The 16,035-nt window shown below is 33.7% G+C and overlaps 1 pseudogene; it reads left to right on the top strand.

Moving 5' to 3' along the window:
- Positions 1 to 11,132: 11,132 nt before the first annotated feature.
- On the top strand, positions 11,133 to 11,519 carry LOC149565464 (secreted RxLR effector protein 161 pseudogene; annotated as a pseudogene).
- Positions 11,520 to 16,035: the final 4,516 nt, after the last annotated feature.

Below are 16,035 nucleotides of genomic sequence, written 5' to 3'. Positions count from 1 at the left end.
ATGATGTTTTGATGTTACTACAACACCTATTGATGATGCAAAACATTGATACTTTGATTATATCAAATAAGTTAGATGATGATTCTTATTTACAAAGGATGATTTTATGTATATTTATGGTTTTATCGATCTCCCATACTTGCATGTGTATGGATGGTATGTATATTTAATACTTATGTTTGATGTGCTTAATGTAATTGAGGAAAAATTAATAAACACTTGCTAGATCTATGCAATATACCGATCCATGCCATTTTCTATATTTTATATGTGTATACATGCATGCATGCATGTGTATAAATGCATATGTGTGTGTGTGTGTGTGTGTGTGTGTGTGTACATGTATATACACACATATACTTGCTTGACTTTGTGATGCAGATTATAGGTACTAGACATCAACTTTTTTGGATTGCCAAGATGATTATTCCTTGTCGCATTATCTTAATGGTAAATGAGGGGAGATAAAATCTAGGACTGAATCCCATAATATATCATCATTTTTTTTGAATTGGTAGACACGCCTAATTGACTAGTTCATCTAAATTCATCAAGGTGATGTAAATTCGTGAACCCATGTTTGAGCATGCTCATGTTTGCTACATCTTTTGAATATTTTGATTTGGTCAAATTTCAGTGTGCATGTATATAGGTCAATATGAATTTTGTCATGATGTTAGTACAAGATTAATTATACAGATTAAATGATTGAACCCTCTAAAATGGTATAGATATTGATACATGGATATTGCATTATTAAGTATTAATTAAATACCTATGTTTGTTAAATAATTAAATAATAATTAACAGTGTAGGGGAAAATGAATCCACTACCCTATGCACAAATGAAGGGTGGAAACCAAGATTCACCTCCTAATTTAGGCCCGATTAACACAAGATAAAGTGTTAATTTGTAACCTAATTCAAAAAGGTGAATTATTTGGACTTACTTGTCCCACAAAGAGAGGGTTTTATCAAGGTAGACATGGAATATAAAAGATGAATAAAAATATGTATTGAAATAGAGAAGGAAAGAAAACTCACGTTGAAACATTTTTACTTGTAAACAGACTATCAAATGATCTCCAAAATCGTCAAAACTCGTGGATCTAATTGGAAATTGTGAGATCTACAAAACCCATAAATCATTCAGATTTATTGCAGAGTTGACCCAAAAAAGTAGGGTTGAAACAATAGGGCTGACCTAGAGAAGCAGGGTTGATTTGGATGACCAAGGTCAACCTAGTGAAGCAGGGCCAACCTAAGGTAGTAAGGTTGACTTGACAAGGTCGTAGTGCTTCCTTGCTTGGCAATGTCAGACTTGAAATAGTTTCCAAATCCTCGAAGTTCAATCAGAAGGGTATGAAAATTTACACTCTATTCCATCTTCCCATATCTGCAACCTACAAGAAAAATAGTTTTGTTTTTTGATGGGGGATTTGTCTTGGTCAAACCCCAGTTTAGGAATTAAACTTGAAATTAAAATATTTGAAATGATAAAAATGTAAAGTAAATACACAAATATACCTTACGATAGTTGGATTTATCAAATCAAAGTAGTGAGCTCACTTTATAGATTGAATGGATCAAGAAGATGTGAATATATAAGCCATCTCTTGATGAAAATCTCTACTATCATCAATGAAGGAAGATAGATCTTGAAAAGATATGGCGTGAGCATGGAAGATAGATGATGAAGTCCCCAAATGAACTTCTTGAAGCTCCTTGAGAGCACCTTGAATGCAAGAGATCTCCTCTCCAATAACTTTCAAAATGATCTTCTTCAATGTACTTGAAATGATTGAACACTTGAACTTGAATGCTTGGAGACTTGAGTACTAGTGTGTGATGAAAGGATGATATGCTTGGATACTTGTGGATGAAAAATGAGGAAAATGGATGGGTTTATAAAGGGATTAGAATATACTTTCTCCCATCGGCTAATCAAGAATCAAAATTAACACCTCAGGTCAACCCTAGAATAAGGCCCGAGAAGGTGACCAAAAATGGGTCTCAAGTAGTGATTCATTGCGTCCTTGATTCCCATGTAGGGATGTAGAAAATCCTTGATAACTAGGTCCAGAAATCCCTGGGATTTCCTTGGGGTCCTAGAATAGGTCCTGGCTTCGGCAAATTAGATGCAAATCCCGAGAAAACCCAATTTCATTGCACACAAAAGATTATGAGAGATAAGAAAGAGGAAAAGGAGGACCCAAGTGTACAGGTCATGCCTCAAAGCTTTGCATTGTGAAATAGGAATTCCAAGGAGGATCATCAAATCCTAGCTTGATTCCACCTCAGAAGAATAAATAAATATGAGAAGAAAGGGAAGAAATGCAAAGTAAATGCAAGTCTAGAATGATCTCACTAAATAGGTGCTAAATTATCATTAAATTAAAGTGTTTCCTATTTAAAATGATAGATTTAGCCCCCAATTAATTGATAATATTATGGACTTGATCTAAACTCTTGGTAAAGTATAGCACAAGACACGCGATAATATTATCACAATATCAAGCTCTCAAGGGATTGAGTCTTTGCTAACTCTAAGATCATAATAAGAGAGAAATTACTAACTAAGAGAAGTAGAGAAGGGGTGTGATTAACTTTCCCAATGAGAAATGTACTTCTCATTGTGAATCATGAAAAAAGTTGTGTTACTTGGGTATGGGACTTAGTATGTTGAATTTGAAAGGGGTAGGATTAAATGGTCTAACGGGGTTGTGTGCTAGATAGTCAATCTCGTAAAATTTTCTCCTTATGCCAACTTTACACCCCCATGATATATTACTAATATACCATAATAATGGTTTGAGAATGTGCTAGGATAGGTCAAATGGTCTAACAAGTGTGTGATTCATGCTAGTCAACCAATCCAAGATATGTAAAAAGGGAGAGTAACTGGCCCTAGCAAGTTTTTTTATGCTAGTATACTCTATCTTGCACTTTAAATAAATGAAAGCATGCGAAAAAAAGGGGATCATATATGCCCCACCTTAAGATGGAAAGATACTTGCTTATTTAACATCTTAAGGAAGTGATGAAGAAAGATAAAGAAATTCCAATAACAAGATAGTATCCACAAGCAATACCCTGTCCAAACCAAATAGGTCACAACTCCTATGAGGTCATAGAAGGAAATAGTGCAATAAGATACCATGCAAGAAGTGAAAAAGTAAATCCTTGGAAGGGATAACACACTATTATGAGGCTCCAAGGTAAGTGATCAATCCACCATGGAAATCCAGTTGTAGATGATATAAAATAGAATTTCACATGATAAACAAATAACAAACAACCATAGGAATAGTGGATCTTGGTAAGAATGAGAAAGATGGATAGGGTTTCCTTTCCCCCCAAGTGTAGGAACCTATTATGGTACTAAAAAAAGTAGACCATGCATGAAAATGAGCCCCCAAGAGATAGGCTAACAATGTTACATGATGCGAAGCAACATAATAGGGTCTGAGATGTTATTTAAAGAAACTAAGACTAAAATAGATCTCATTGTAAGGATATATGTGAATAACCTCATTATTAATGAGCTTTTGAATCCTATAATATAAAGCTTGATAATCATTAGTAAAGTGATCATAATATTAGTGACACATGCAAAATGGAAGATTCATATAAGTTTTTGAGTATGTTTCTTTCTACGTTTAGGTCTAGTAACCAGTTTAGCATGGAGAAGTCTAGGGAAACACATTTCTTTGTTAGTAGGAGATGATAAAGGAGAGGATGCAAAAAAAAAAAGAGATTCAACACTTTGTTGCACACATCCTAATATAAGAGTGACAATGGTGTTGCAAGAATGATCATGCCCCCCATTGCCTAAAGGCATATGATAATAAGAAGCCATATTACTAGCTTTAATAGATTCATCATGAGTGGAAATAACAAAAAATTTATTAGATAAATATGTTGGTCAAGATTTCATGAATGAAAGCTCCTTAACACTATATTCTCTAATAAAAGTTGGATTAAAATCTGATGTACCTCAATCATCTTGGAATAGAGTGGAAGAAGAAGTTTCTTCGGTCTTATGAATAGAAACTCGATCATATTTTGTGTTTAAATAAAGATTAGGCACACTGTCAACATGAAGGGTATACATAAAATTGTTATAAATAAACTTGATCTTGCAATGGAGAGCAGAAGAAACAACATGCAAAGAATGCAATCAAGGTCTTTCAAAGAGAAGTTTTTAATTGAGGGGTCTAGGCATGACATGTATAGGAGTATCCAATATCGTTAGACCAACTATAACAAGTAGTGTTATAACACCCAAATTTCTCTTAGCATTGTTATCAAATCCTTTAACATGAATGTTATTAGATTGAATAGATGTAAGATCAACATTTATAGGCTTTAATATATCCATACTCTAGACATTCAAACCAAATCCATTATCAATCAATGTTCGGTATTTTTATTAATAGACACAAATACCATAGGAGAGTCATAATGAACTTGAATATTAGGTTAGGAGGCAAATCATCATGAGAAAACACAATTGAAGGGGGTATAAGGGTAACATGCATGCATTGTAGAAAGGCATCAATGTTTTCTTGATTAGGAAGTGAAATTGAAAGAGTGGCTAAAGATTTTTTTAAGCCTTAGTTATATGTAGGAGATGTTTGAAGAAGTTCCCAAAGATAAATCTTAACAAGAGTAACACGTAATTGTGATACCAAATCATAATCCAGCCCCAAGATTTTGAGAAAGATGAAGTGAAGGAGGAAGAGTACCTTGTGATCATTGCTCCCATCAAAATGATGCCACCTTAGAGAACTTGAGCATCTAATTAACCTTCTCACATACTTTGTTATTGTTTTGATATGTTGAATCCATGTTTTCGAGAAATAGTTGTAACAACACTGCAATAATGAGATGTATATACACTAGAGTATTCTAAGGAAATCTTGCATCTTGCATTCAAATAAAAATTTCTAAGATCATTTATTTTAACAAATACACTTTGTGCATATCCCACAACCGTACTAATTTTACCAAGCCACATCTCTTTGGGGTGACCTACTAACCAATTTAGTTATGTTTTTTTTATTTCATATTTTGAACACTTTTACTCCAACCCATTTATTGTAAATTTTTCTCAATGATTATTTTCTCTACCAATCTTGTGATCTTTGTACTGTGTGAAAGAGCATTTCTTAAAGGTGTTGATATATTGAAGACCAACAATCATTGTTATCTTTCCCTCCAATTAGTGTGTCTCTTGGTTTATTGAGACCCTTCACATGTAATGTAATTGGAGCCTATTTATATGATACTCCTACTCATTTGTAAACATCTTTTTATATACATTAATCTAATACTCTGCAGTCTGGACGTAGCCACTATTGTGGTGAACTAGGATAAATCTAGTGTAACGTATTTGTCTTGCGCCTGCTATTATTCTTTCGCATTTAAATCTTTTCAATTGGTATCAGAGCACAAGGTGTGCAGACTGGAAATTGGTGTTGAATTTCTGAAAAAATGGAGGATGCAAAAGTGGAGAAATTCATAGGCAAGAACTATAGCCTGTGGAAAGTGCAGATGCACTCTTTTCTGGTTAAGCAAGACTTATCAGTCACAATCGAAGGAAAGTCTAAGAACCTAATTGTAATGTCGAATGAAGATTGGAAAAAGACTGATGAGAAGGTGATGACATCAATTCTTCTCTCGCTATCGCAAAACATCTTATTCAATGTCTCAAATGAAAAGACAACAAAAGAAGTTTGGGACAAACTTCAAAATACGTATCAAACAATGTTGGCTGCAAATAAAATCTTCATTATGAAGAAGCTCTACAAACTAAAAATGAAGGAAGGGATTGCAATGTCAAATCATATAAATGATTTGAACACTCTACTATGTCAAGCAACCTCGGTTGGTATGACTCAAGATAAAAAAGCCAAAGCCATCATCTTGTTATGTTCCTTACCTGACAGTTGGGATCCTATAGTTATAGTTGTAAGCATTTCAAACTCCACAAAGACAAAGCTGGCCTATGACGAAGTTGTTTACACCTTACTAAGTGAAGACATGAGAAGAAGTAACAAAGACTCCTCATCTGGTGATACTCTCACCATGGTCAATATCAAGCGAAGGGGAAGAAGCCATCATAGAGGTAATAACCATTACAATCAAAGGAAATCTAACTCATCCAATCGATCAAGGTCAAGAGGTAGGAATGGAGAGTGTTGGTTTTGTGGTAAGCCTGGCCACACAAAGAGAAATTTTTGGGCTTACAAGAAAGCACAAGAAAAAGTGAGAAATATTGAAGCAAATATAGCCTATGAGAAAGATGAAACTATTTTAATTCTTTCTACAAGTGATTCAAAATTAGATTCTTGGGCGATAGATTTTAGAGCCTTCTTCCATACCACTTCATGTACAGATTGTTTCACAAATTACCATGAATGACAATTTGGAGAGGTATTTTTTGGAGGCAACAAATCTTGTGAAATAGTTGGCAAAGGTGACATTTTATTACAGCTAGAAGATGAAGGACAATGGTTGTTTAAAGAGGTTTTTCATGTTCCCAAGTTAAGGCAAAATTTGATTTCTATTAGTTAGCTTTTTGCACAAGGACATTATCCATCATTATATCTAGATACTTGGAAATTCACCAAGGGCTCAAGGATCATTTCCAAGGGAAATAAAGTCGGTAATCTTTATCTTTTTGAAAAGCCTACCGAAGTAGGGGTTGTTATGATAGCCATGGGCAACGATGCAACACTTTGACATCGAAGACCAGGCCACATGAGCAAAAAGGGCCTTGAGGTAATGCTCAAAAGGGATAAACTATTGGGTCTCCAATCAGAAAACTTAGAGTTTTGTGAATAATGCCTTTATGGAAAGAAAAAGTGGGTTAGCTTCTTGAAAGATGGACATGACTTGAAGGAAAAACCATTGGAACTTGTACACTCGGATGTCTTTGGTCCTGTTGAGGTAAGTTCCTTAGTAGGTGCAAAGTTTTTTGTTACTTTCCTTGATGATTGTACTAGAAAAGTATGGATATATATGATGGCCAATAAATCTGAAGTATTTTCTAAATTCAAAGTTTTCAAAGCTCTTGTTGAAAACCAAAAAGGTCACAAGATTAAATGCTTGAAAATGGATAATGGAGGTAAGTTTTGTTTGTTGGAGTTTGACAATTATTTTGCAGATAATGGTATTAGTAGGGTGAAAGTTGTCCCCTACACCCCTCAAGAAAATGGGGCAGTAGAAAGACTCAACAGGACTATAATGGAGAAAGCTCGGTGTATGCTTTCAAATGCAGATTTGGGAAAAGAATTATGGGCTGAGGCATGTAATGCAGCCATATATCTAATTAATCAGAGTCCTTCTTCAAGGTTGAACTTTGGAATTCCAAAAGAAGAATGGTAAGGCATAAGAGTTTCATACTCTTATCTTAAAGTATTTGGTTTTTAGGCTTTTGTACATGTGCCCAAAGAAAAAAGAAGCAAGCTGGATCCTAAATCCGAGCCTTGCATATTCGTTGGATACAGAGAGGATCAGTTTGGCTTCAAACTTTGGAGTTTAGCTGATAAGAAAATTAGTAGAAGCTAAGATGTAGTTTTTAATGAGAGTATTTCCTCATTCCAAGGATGAGATTACTACCAAAGAATACATCCCTCTATTTGAGATGATAAACAATGGTACAAAGTTACAACATGGGCACTCTGTTAATTCGTCACAGACATCACAATCTAGAAACTCATCTCACTCTTCTATGAGCAACGAATGGCAGGTACCAAGACAAAATAATTTGACACAAACTAATATGGTGGATGAAATTTCTTACCCACTACATAATTGTTTCTCTCCTCATGACTATAGAAGTCTTGACAGTCCCAATTCTATAATGAATGAATGCCATGGTGGAGCAAATGAGGATCACCGTCTCACAATGGAGACAACGGCTTTACACTCTGTAAACCATGACCCACACATTCCCAATTATATGGGGGGGCCCTATACTACCACATAATTAGTGGAAAAAAAAGCCACGACCACATGGCTAATAAGTGGCAATGCCATGGAAGGTAGGGCAATTATAATCACATGGAAATCACACCTCACAATAACATTGAAAACCTACAATATTATGCCTGTGTTGCAATTTCTAATGAGTAGGTTCAATGTAATAATGTGCGAACTCCCCTTGACAATGTTTACATTCAACACGATTGGAGACACTCAATGCTGAGTCTTTGAACCAACAGCTACCAAATATTACTAGCCCCCATGACATTGCAAGATCACACATGATACAAGATATGTGATTGTTCTCCATGGATGGTCCTCCATCCATGCACAATGACCATCAAGGCTATACTCTCGACAGAATGGGAGGTTCTTTAACCTCACACTATGACTTGCCATTACATTCATGACAATTGGAAATATTTGTAGAACCTCTAAATCATGGTCTTTCACTGCAGGCTCACACAAATTCTTTAATAAGCCAAATTCTAGTAGACAAATATGCTAGGCATAATTCACAAAACAATTCAGGCATATCACTTTAGAATCATGGGTGTGCTAAAAAAAAGAGGCAGGTAATTGTGAAATCCAATCATATAAGTAAATAGGGAGTTAAAATTTTGAATGGGAAAACCTCTATCTCTGGTTCTCCATTCGAATTAATTCAAGCTCAAACAGAGAATGTTGAAACTCAATTAAGAAGATCCAATAGAGAAAGGAGAATGTCGGCTAAATTTTTAGATTATGAGTTGTTATTTGCTGAAGAGGCAGAGCCTTCACTTTTGATTTTTGAATTCTTAGAACCAACAACTTGAAGATGTAAATAGTGAAAAATGGCAAGTTGCGATGCATGAAGAAATGGATTCTTTACTCAAGATTCAAACTTGGGATTTGGTCTCTCTTCCCCAAAATTGAAGACCACTCAGGAACAAGGGGGTATATCGACTGAAAGAGGAAGTGGTAGGAAAAAAATGCTTCAAGGCCAAATTGGTGGTAAAAGGATTTGATCAAGAAAAGGGGATAGATTTCAATGAAATCTTCTCACCTGTTGTCAAGATGGCAACTATCTAAACTGTTTTGGGATTAGCAGCATCTTGGGATCTTGAGTTAAAATCCCATTCCTACATGGTGATGTAGAAGAGGAACTGTATATGGAGCAGCCTCAAGGGTTTGTAAAGAAGAGACATGAGCATCTTTATTGTAGATTAAATTGAAGATTGTATGGCCTCAAACAAGCCCCAAGAAAGTGGTATATAAAATCTAATCGCTTCATGGCTGAACACAATTTCACAAGATGCCAATCAGATCCATGCATTTACTTCAAGAAACTTCCTAGTGGTGAGTTTGTCATTCTTCTTCTTTATGTCAATGACATGTTAGTAGTTGGCACAAATAAAACAATAGTTAATGAGTTGAAGGAGAAATTGGCAAGCAAATTTGCAATGAAAGACTTAGGGGCAGCCAAAAAGATTCTTGGCATGATGATCATAAGGAATAGGAAAAAGCGGGAGATCACTCTGTCTCAAAAACAATCCATTTACAAAGTTGTTGAAAGATTTGACATGGATGATGCAAAAGTAGCTCCTATTCCTCTTATTGGTCATTTCTGATTAATTTTTGAGTTGTGCCCAAAAACTCAAGAAGAAAAATAATTCATGGACTTGGATGCAGAAAAGAAAGATGATCCAGTGGAAGAGCAAGTGGATGAAGAGGAAATCATTTGCGAACCTAAAGTTGAAGAAGATGAACGAGAAGAGGAAGAGCATAAAGATGACAAGACTTACGAACCCGAAGTAGATCAAGATGATTTGAAGATTGCAAAAATGGAGGAAGAATATAGTGCCTTCGTTGGAGATCAAGCAGGTGGAGTAGTTGCGTGCATTGTTGACGACATAAAAGAGGCAAGCAAAGATGAAGATGTCAAACAGGTAAATTCTTATGAATCATGGGATGTTGTCTTTGATATGAGTTTAAAAGATATTGATGATGGTTTGCATGAGGATCTTGTTAGTCATGTATGGTATGCAAAGGAAGATTGGTATGGTGTTGCTGGATTTATTACAGGTGTGATTAATTCAACAAGATTGGATGAGGATGAGAGTTATACTTGGATAGAGTTCATTGCAAAGGAGTATTTTCAGCAGCAAACAGTTGTTCCGACTAGGTGTTGGAAAAGAAGAAAGAAGGAAATATATCGGCATCGGATACTTGTTCCAGCTATGTGTTGGAGAAAAAGAAAAAAAAACTTTCAACAGTGGCTACTTCATTTTGTGAATCCATATTCACAAAATTTTTCCTACCATGGGAGTCGGATGCAGGAGCATCATGCATCAGCAAAAATAAAATAAAATAAAATGTGGAAGATTTGTATGTTGGTTTTCTTGTCCCTATTGAGGTGGAAGCTTGTGGTGAAGATGAAGATGGTTCTATATCTTTCTTTTGACATCAAAGTGTGGGACACACTTTTCTATCTACCAAGGGAGTCTGATGCAGGAGCATCTTACATGAGAAAATTAAATTATTAGAAAAAAAAAAAAAAAAAAAAAAAAAAAAATTTTGGAGGAGAGAGAAAGTGACGAAAATGGAAGGAAAAATAATTAAAAATAGAAAATAGGAAAAGTGGAGAAAAGAGGAATCTCTATTTTCAAGGTGCATGGGTGGCATAAATAGAAAATAATAAAAATAGTTGTCATTCCATTAATCGAGGTGTGTAGGTGGCAAGTTCCTTAAATCATGCATTTAATATTTGTTGGGTGCTTAGTTGTATTTGAGTGAGAATTTAATATTTATTTAAAGGTAGTTGTATTTACCTTTTATCCCACATTGCTTGTATTTGTAATGTCTTGGGTTAGAAGTGCCTATTTAAGAAAGGCCTATTATCATTTGTAATCAAGTTCAAGAAGTTCAAGAAATAGAAGTTCAAGAAGGTTCAAGAAATGGAAGCTCTTCTAAAGAAAGTTGGAGAAATAGAAGCTCTTCAAGTGTAAGCTCTTGTAGTAAAGCTTTTTGTATGTAATCTCTTGTAGTGAATTTCAAGTATTAATGGATGATGCTTTATGAAGCATTTTTTTGTGATCTCTCTTGTCTCCATATTATTGCATTTTTGGTTGTGAGTTGGTACGGGTGGTGTGGCCGTCATCATGGACAAAATTCCTTACAAATCAGTTGTTGGTAGCATTATGTATGTGATGGTTTCTACTCACCCTGACATTGTTCATGTAGTGGGAGTTGTGATCAGGTTCATGAGCAATCCCATAAATGCTCATTGGGAAGCCGTTAAATGGATACTAAGGTATCTAAAGGGCACTTCAGATTATGTCTTATGTTTTGGAGGAAACAAGGTTTAGCTGCAAAGTTACACTGATTCTGATCTTGCCAGATATTTGGACAAACGAAGGTCTACCACCGGTTATACCTTCATTTTTGTCGGAGCTGCGATTAGTTGGGCTTCACGGTTGCAACATTGCATTGCTCTTTCTTTGACTGAGGCTGAATACTTGCTCTTTCCGAAGGTGCAAGGGAAATAATTTGGCTTCAATGGTTGTTTGGTGACTTGAAAGTTCATCAAAGTGAATATAATCTATTTTGTGACAGTCGCAACACAATTTTCATGGCACATAATCACTCATCACAATGTCACTCCAAGCACATTGACGCAATGCTCACTTTGTTCGTCATGCAATCAAAGAGGGCAAGCTGAAAGTTGTCAAGATTGATACCAAGATCAATCCAACTGATATATTCAGCAAGTTACTCAACAATATCATTGATATTGAATCCACACATTGCATATCTTGCAAGCACACAACTCCAGCTCAAAGACGTATCATTGAGGTACTTTGTGAAATGATTCACAAGACATGACGATGCTTTAATATTGTGCATGCATTTTTATCATGACACAAATAATGAGAACACTGGTCTAATCTCATACCTTGAATTTTCTTAAAAAATTCAAAAAACACTTTAAAATATCCATTTTGTGCATAGATTATTCTGATGCGTTGTATGTAATGCCACATTTTGCTCTTTTGTCTACAAGTGACCTAAAGAAAAATCCTTCTTGGAATTATCTAAAATATGTTTAACAAGTTGGTCTAATTGTGCATGTCCATAAAATGTCAACGGGTTCCTTTCCCTGAAAATCTGAAGAATTGCTCAACAAACAAGTTCCTTTCCTTGAAAATTTGAAGAATTGCTCAACAAATTCATTTTGTTTGGTCGGTACCGAATTGCCTAAACATTACATTAAGACTTAATTTTTAAACTAAAAATATTAAATAGCTAAAATTGACTTACTTTTTTTGCATTTCATTTTTTAGTTGCTATATGATGTTTAAAGATGGTCAGTGTGATTATGAAGTTTAACCACACAAAGGCATTTGACTGAAGCCAATTTTGTACCACTAAATACAACACAAACTGGCCTTAAAATACATGTGTTCAAAGATTCTTCTTCTTGTTGAGGTCCTTCACAAAATTTGATCCAGGTTTCATTTCTTTTCAATACTAGTAAATGACAATCGGAGTCACGCACTCTCTCTGGGAGACTTATCCCTAGTGAGCTCTTTAAGAAGCTTTCAACTTCACCAATAGACCAAAGACCCATTGACTTCATCCAAGATTTCAGCCACTTGAAATACTTAAACAAAATCTTCATTAGAATTTAAACATGTTAGGATGACCTTTTCCATTGAAATAGCATTTGTAAGTGTAAATATTGAAATCACACATTCCATAAGATGTTATATCTCTCTTCTATCGAATAACATGTATGAGAAGAACTATTATTTTTCTATGGATTCAGTGTAGAACCAATTCTTTTCTGATGCTTATTACAGATGCATGTGTAATAGTACATTCACTGAGGCATCAATATTTTCCCCAAATCCATGCTATATTACTTTAAGAGTTTCAGAAGCTGATTAAATTATTCGCATGCATGTTTGTGCAACGGTTGTATTCCATTAGTTACCATCTATAGGGAATCTATTCTGATGATTATGGATCTTTTAAAATTTCACTATAACAAATTTCGGCTTGCGAGAAATTTAACATAATTATTTTAGATATTAAATATTTTACAATTTATAATAATTGTTATCAAAGGTTTCAGAGTTGATTGTGTATGGAGAAAGATGGTCATAGAGTGTGACTTCAAATGTTGACACTAAAAAATATACTTAAAACACACACAATCTAATTAATTACGTTTTTCAATTTTTCAATTGATTATTTAGTTATGAGTTAGGAAATTATTTTCACACCACCAATCTCTCTTTTACTTTTGAATTATCTCTTTGCAATTACTTATTACCATTTATAATTTATTTGTACTAGGTTTTTAAAACTCACAATTAGATTATAGATTGTAGATTTAAACCTCACAACAATTTTAACTTTTCACGATTCAAAACTTACCTCGCATTCACTTTTCACTTTCTAGAATGTTTTACATTCATTTTTAGAAATTCATAGTGGAATTAGATGTTGTACAATTTGATTTCACAATGCATGATTTGTCAAATTCACCTCTTCTTTTTCATTTTTCCATTTTTCCATTTTAAAATTTTTTTATCTTTATTTTCAAGAAGTGAATTCAGTTTATTTTTTATTTAAAATTTTTCACTTCTTTTCCTTCCCTTTTGAGATTTTGTCACAACTTTCAATACAAAATTAATTTAAATTTGAAAATTTGATCAGGTGCTAACAAGGGTTGGGTGACCATAGGGAAGATGAATTCAGTTATGATAGTTTTCTAGGATAAAATTCTAATGCTTTTTGAATATAGGTGATGGAAAATATAAGCATTTCAATATCATACACTAAACATTATGTTGTCATAAAAATTGGTCATGTGACATTAGAGAAATATCAAAGACATGTCCTTATATAGGTTACCTTGACATTTTAATCATTCTCACTTCTTGGCCAATAGGTGACATGACTATACATGAAAGAAATGGAGGTGATGGCCCTAAAAAGTACATAAGCACACATTTTAAATTTGAGCCTAATATCAGATTAATTAATATAAAGGTTCAAAAATTGGTAGTTAAAATTTTTGGGTAATAATTGGATCTGACCATGGAAAAGGACTACAAAAGACACATGATGGTCTTACAATTTTCATCCATGGGAAATAGAGTCACACAAAGGAGACAACATAGGGAAAAAATGGACATACTAGACATAGACCAAAAATGGAATGCAAAACAAAAACTTTAACTTACAATATGTACAAGGTAGGTATCCTTAGCTCAAGAAACTTTAGAATGATTGTACAAATCCATTGACTGCTTGAGAGAAACATCTTGGAAAAGAGTTGTGGACCTATGCAAAACTTGTGAGCTTAGTGAACAAGATTACATACATGAGATGAGAAAATATTTTGAGCTATAAACCAAATAGCCATCTCTCATCGTAAATATTTGAGCTTTCCTAAATCAAATTAGTACTAGCTTCAATATTGTTGGTCATAACTCATGGAATATTTTGAAGCATACCAATATCTTCCATCTAAACATTTTCTTGATTATTTAGACTAGAAAATATCAAGCCACAAATTGGACAACATTGATAAAGTTTGCAATGTGGGGAAACTTAGAGAAAATGCATGTACTGAATTTGGTTTATGAATTTTACCTTCTTTGAAATTACCTACAAAAATATGTTCATATATATATATATATATATATATATATATAACACAAGAGTTCATTTCATTTGGATCCTTTACCAAATACCCACTTACTTCATTTTCCTCTTCATTGACGTGTGCCTCATATGATAAATAATGGTGACAAGACATCAAAGGATGATATGCAATTGCAAGAGTTCCTAAAAGTATGTATTCAAAAATAAAATATCTAAAAGTTGGACACTTGAAATAATTTCCTTTCTCAATGCTTCTTCATAGTAATCTTTATTAGTGAATTGTGGGAGGTCCCAAATTAGTGTGGCCCACTTTTTTGGACATTTTTTTTTGAAATTACACATTTTAAAGAAAATATGATAATTTAAGTCTTGAAAGGTCCCATTTGAAAGACTAAATTGAAAATGGTTAGATAAAACTCTTTTTAGTATAACTTATCTATTCCTTAGCCACAACTATAATCGTGTCAATGCTACTAAAAAATCACTTTAATATTAGCTTTTTTGTGGATCAAATAAATTTATTTGACAATACCAAATTTTAAATGATAGTACTTAGATAAATCTTTCTTATGATTATGAGTTTTACATATATTGAGTTTATTTTTTATATTTTACTAAAAATAGGTTGTCTAGTCATTCAAAATGTTGTCTTTTTGGTGCTTCAAGAAGAATAGTAAAATGGTTACAATGTCATGAAAAATATGTTGGAAATAGGTATTTTTGTAACCTTTCTAGTGAAAACAAAAGGAAAAAAAATTGATATATACAAATCAAGTTAGAGTGATAAAAATGAACCTATTTCTAATTACAGTTATTATCAGTTTAGAACTTAATAAACTATAAAATATTGAGCCAAAATGAATAAAACCAATTCCATCCTCTAGATATTGTTGTTCCAAACCTAACTTCAAAATAATTACATCATTGTTATTTTTGAAAACAAAGTTATGCCAATCCAAGTGACTATGACTCCTTAAGACACTCATTATTCCCACATACCACTTTTTGAAGGAGAAGGAAAATTGGATACAAATCATTTTTAATAAAAATATATTTAGAAACTATAAACAAAATGCTAAAGACACTAGTTTACATCATCTTGAAATTCCTAATAGTTTTGCATCAATAGTTGTTTGAAAATGGAGTTTTTTTACAATGTTGATCTTAGTGTCAATGTTGGACACACTATTGTGTTTTGACCCTTCAAACACTTCATATTCAGGTTGAATAAATGACAAAGAGTGAAAAATAGGTGTTTCAAATCCTTGTGTTTGGAGCCAATCTTCAACTTTCAAGTGAACTATACTAATTCTTATATTGTGATGTTGGTATCAAGATTTAACTATGTAGTATTGAGTCAAACATTGACCCATGTTTCATGAGTAG

The sequence above is a fragment of the Cupressus sempervirens genome, chromosome 3 (assembly GCF_028749045.1).
Source record: "Cupressus sempervirens isolate cs-2001-9-10 chromosome 3, ASM2874904v1, whole genome shotgun sequence".
NCBI lineage: Eukaryota > Viridiplantae > Streptophyta > Pinopsida > Cupressales > Cupressaceae > Cupressus > Cupressus sempervirens.
Note: the sequence above shows the minus strand (reverse complement) of the source record. Positions and strands in the feature narration are given on the sequence as shown.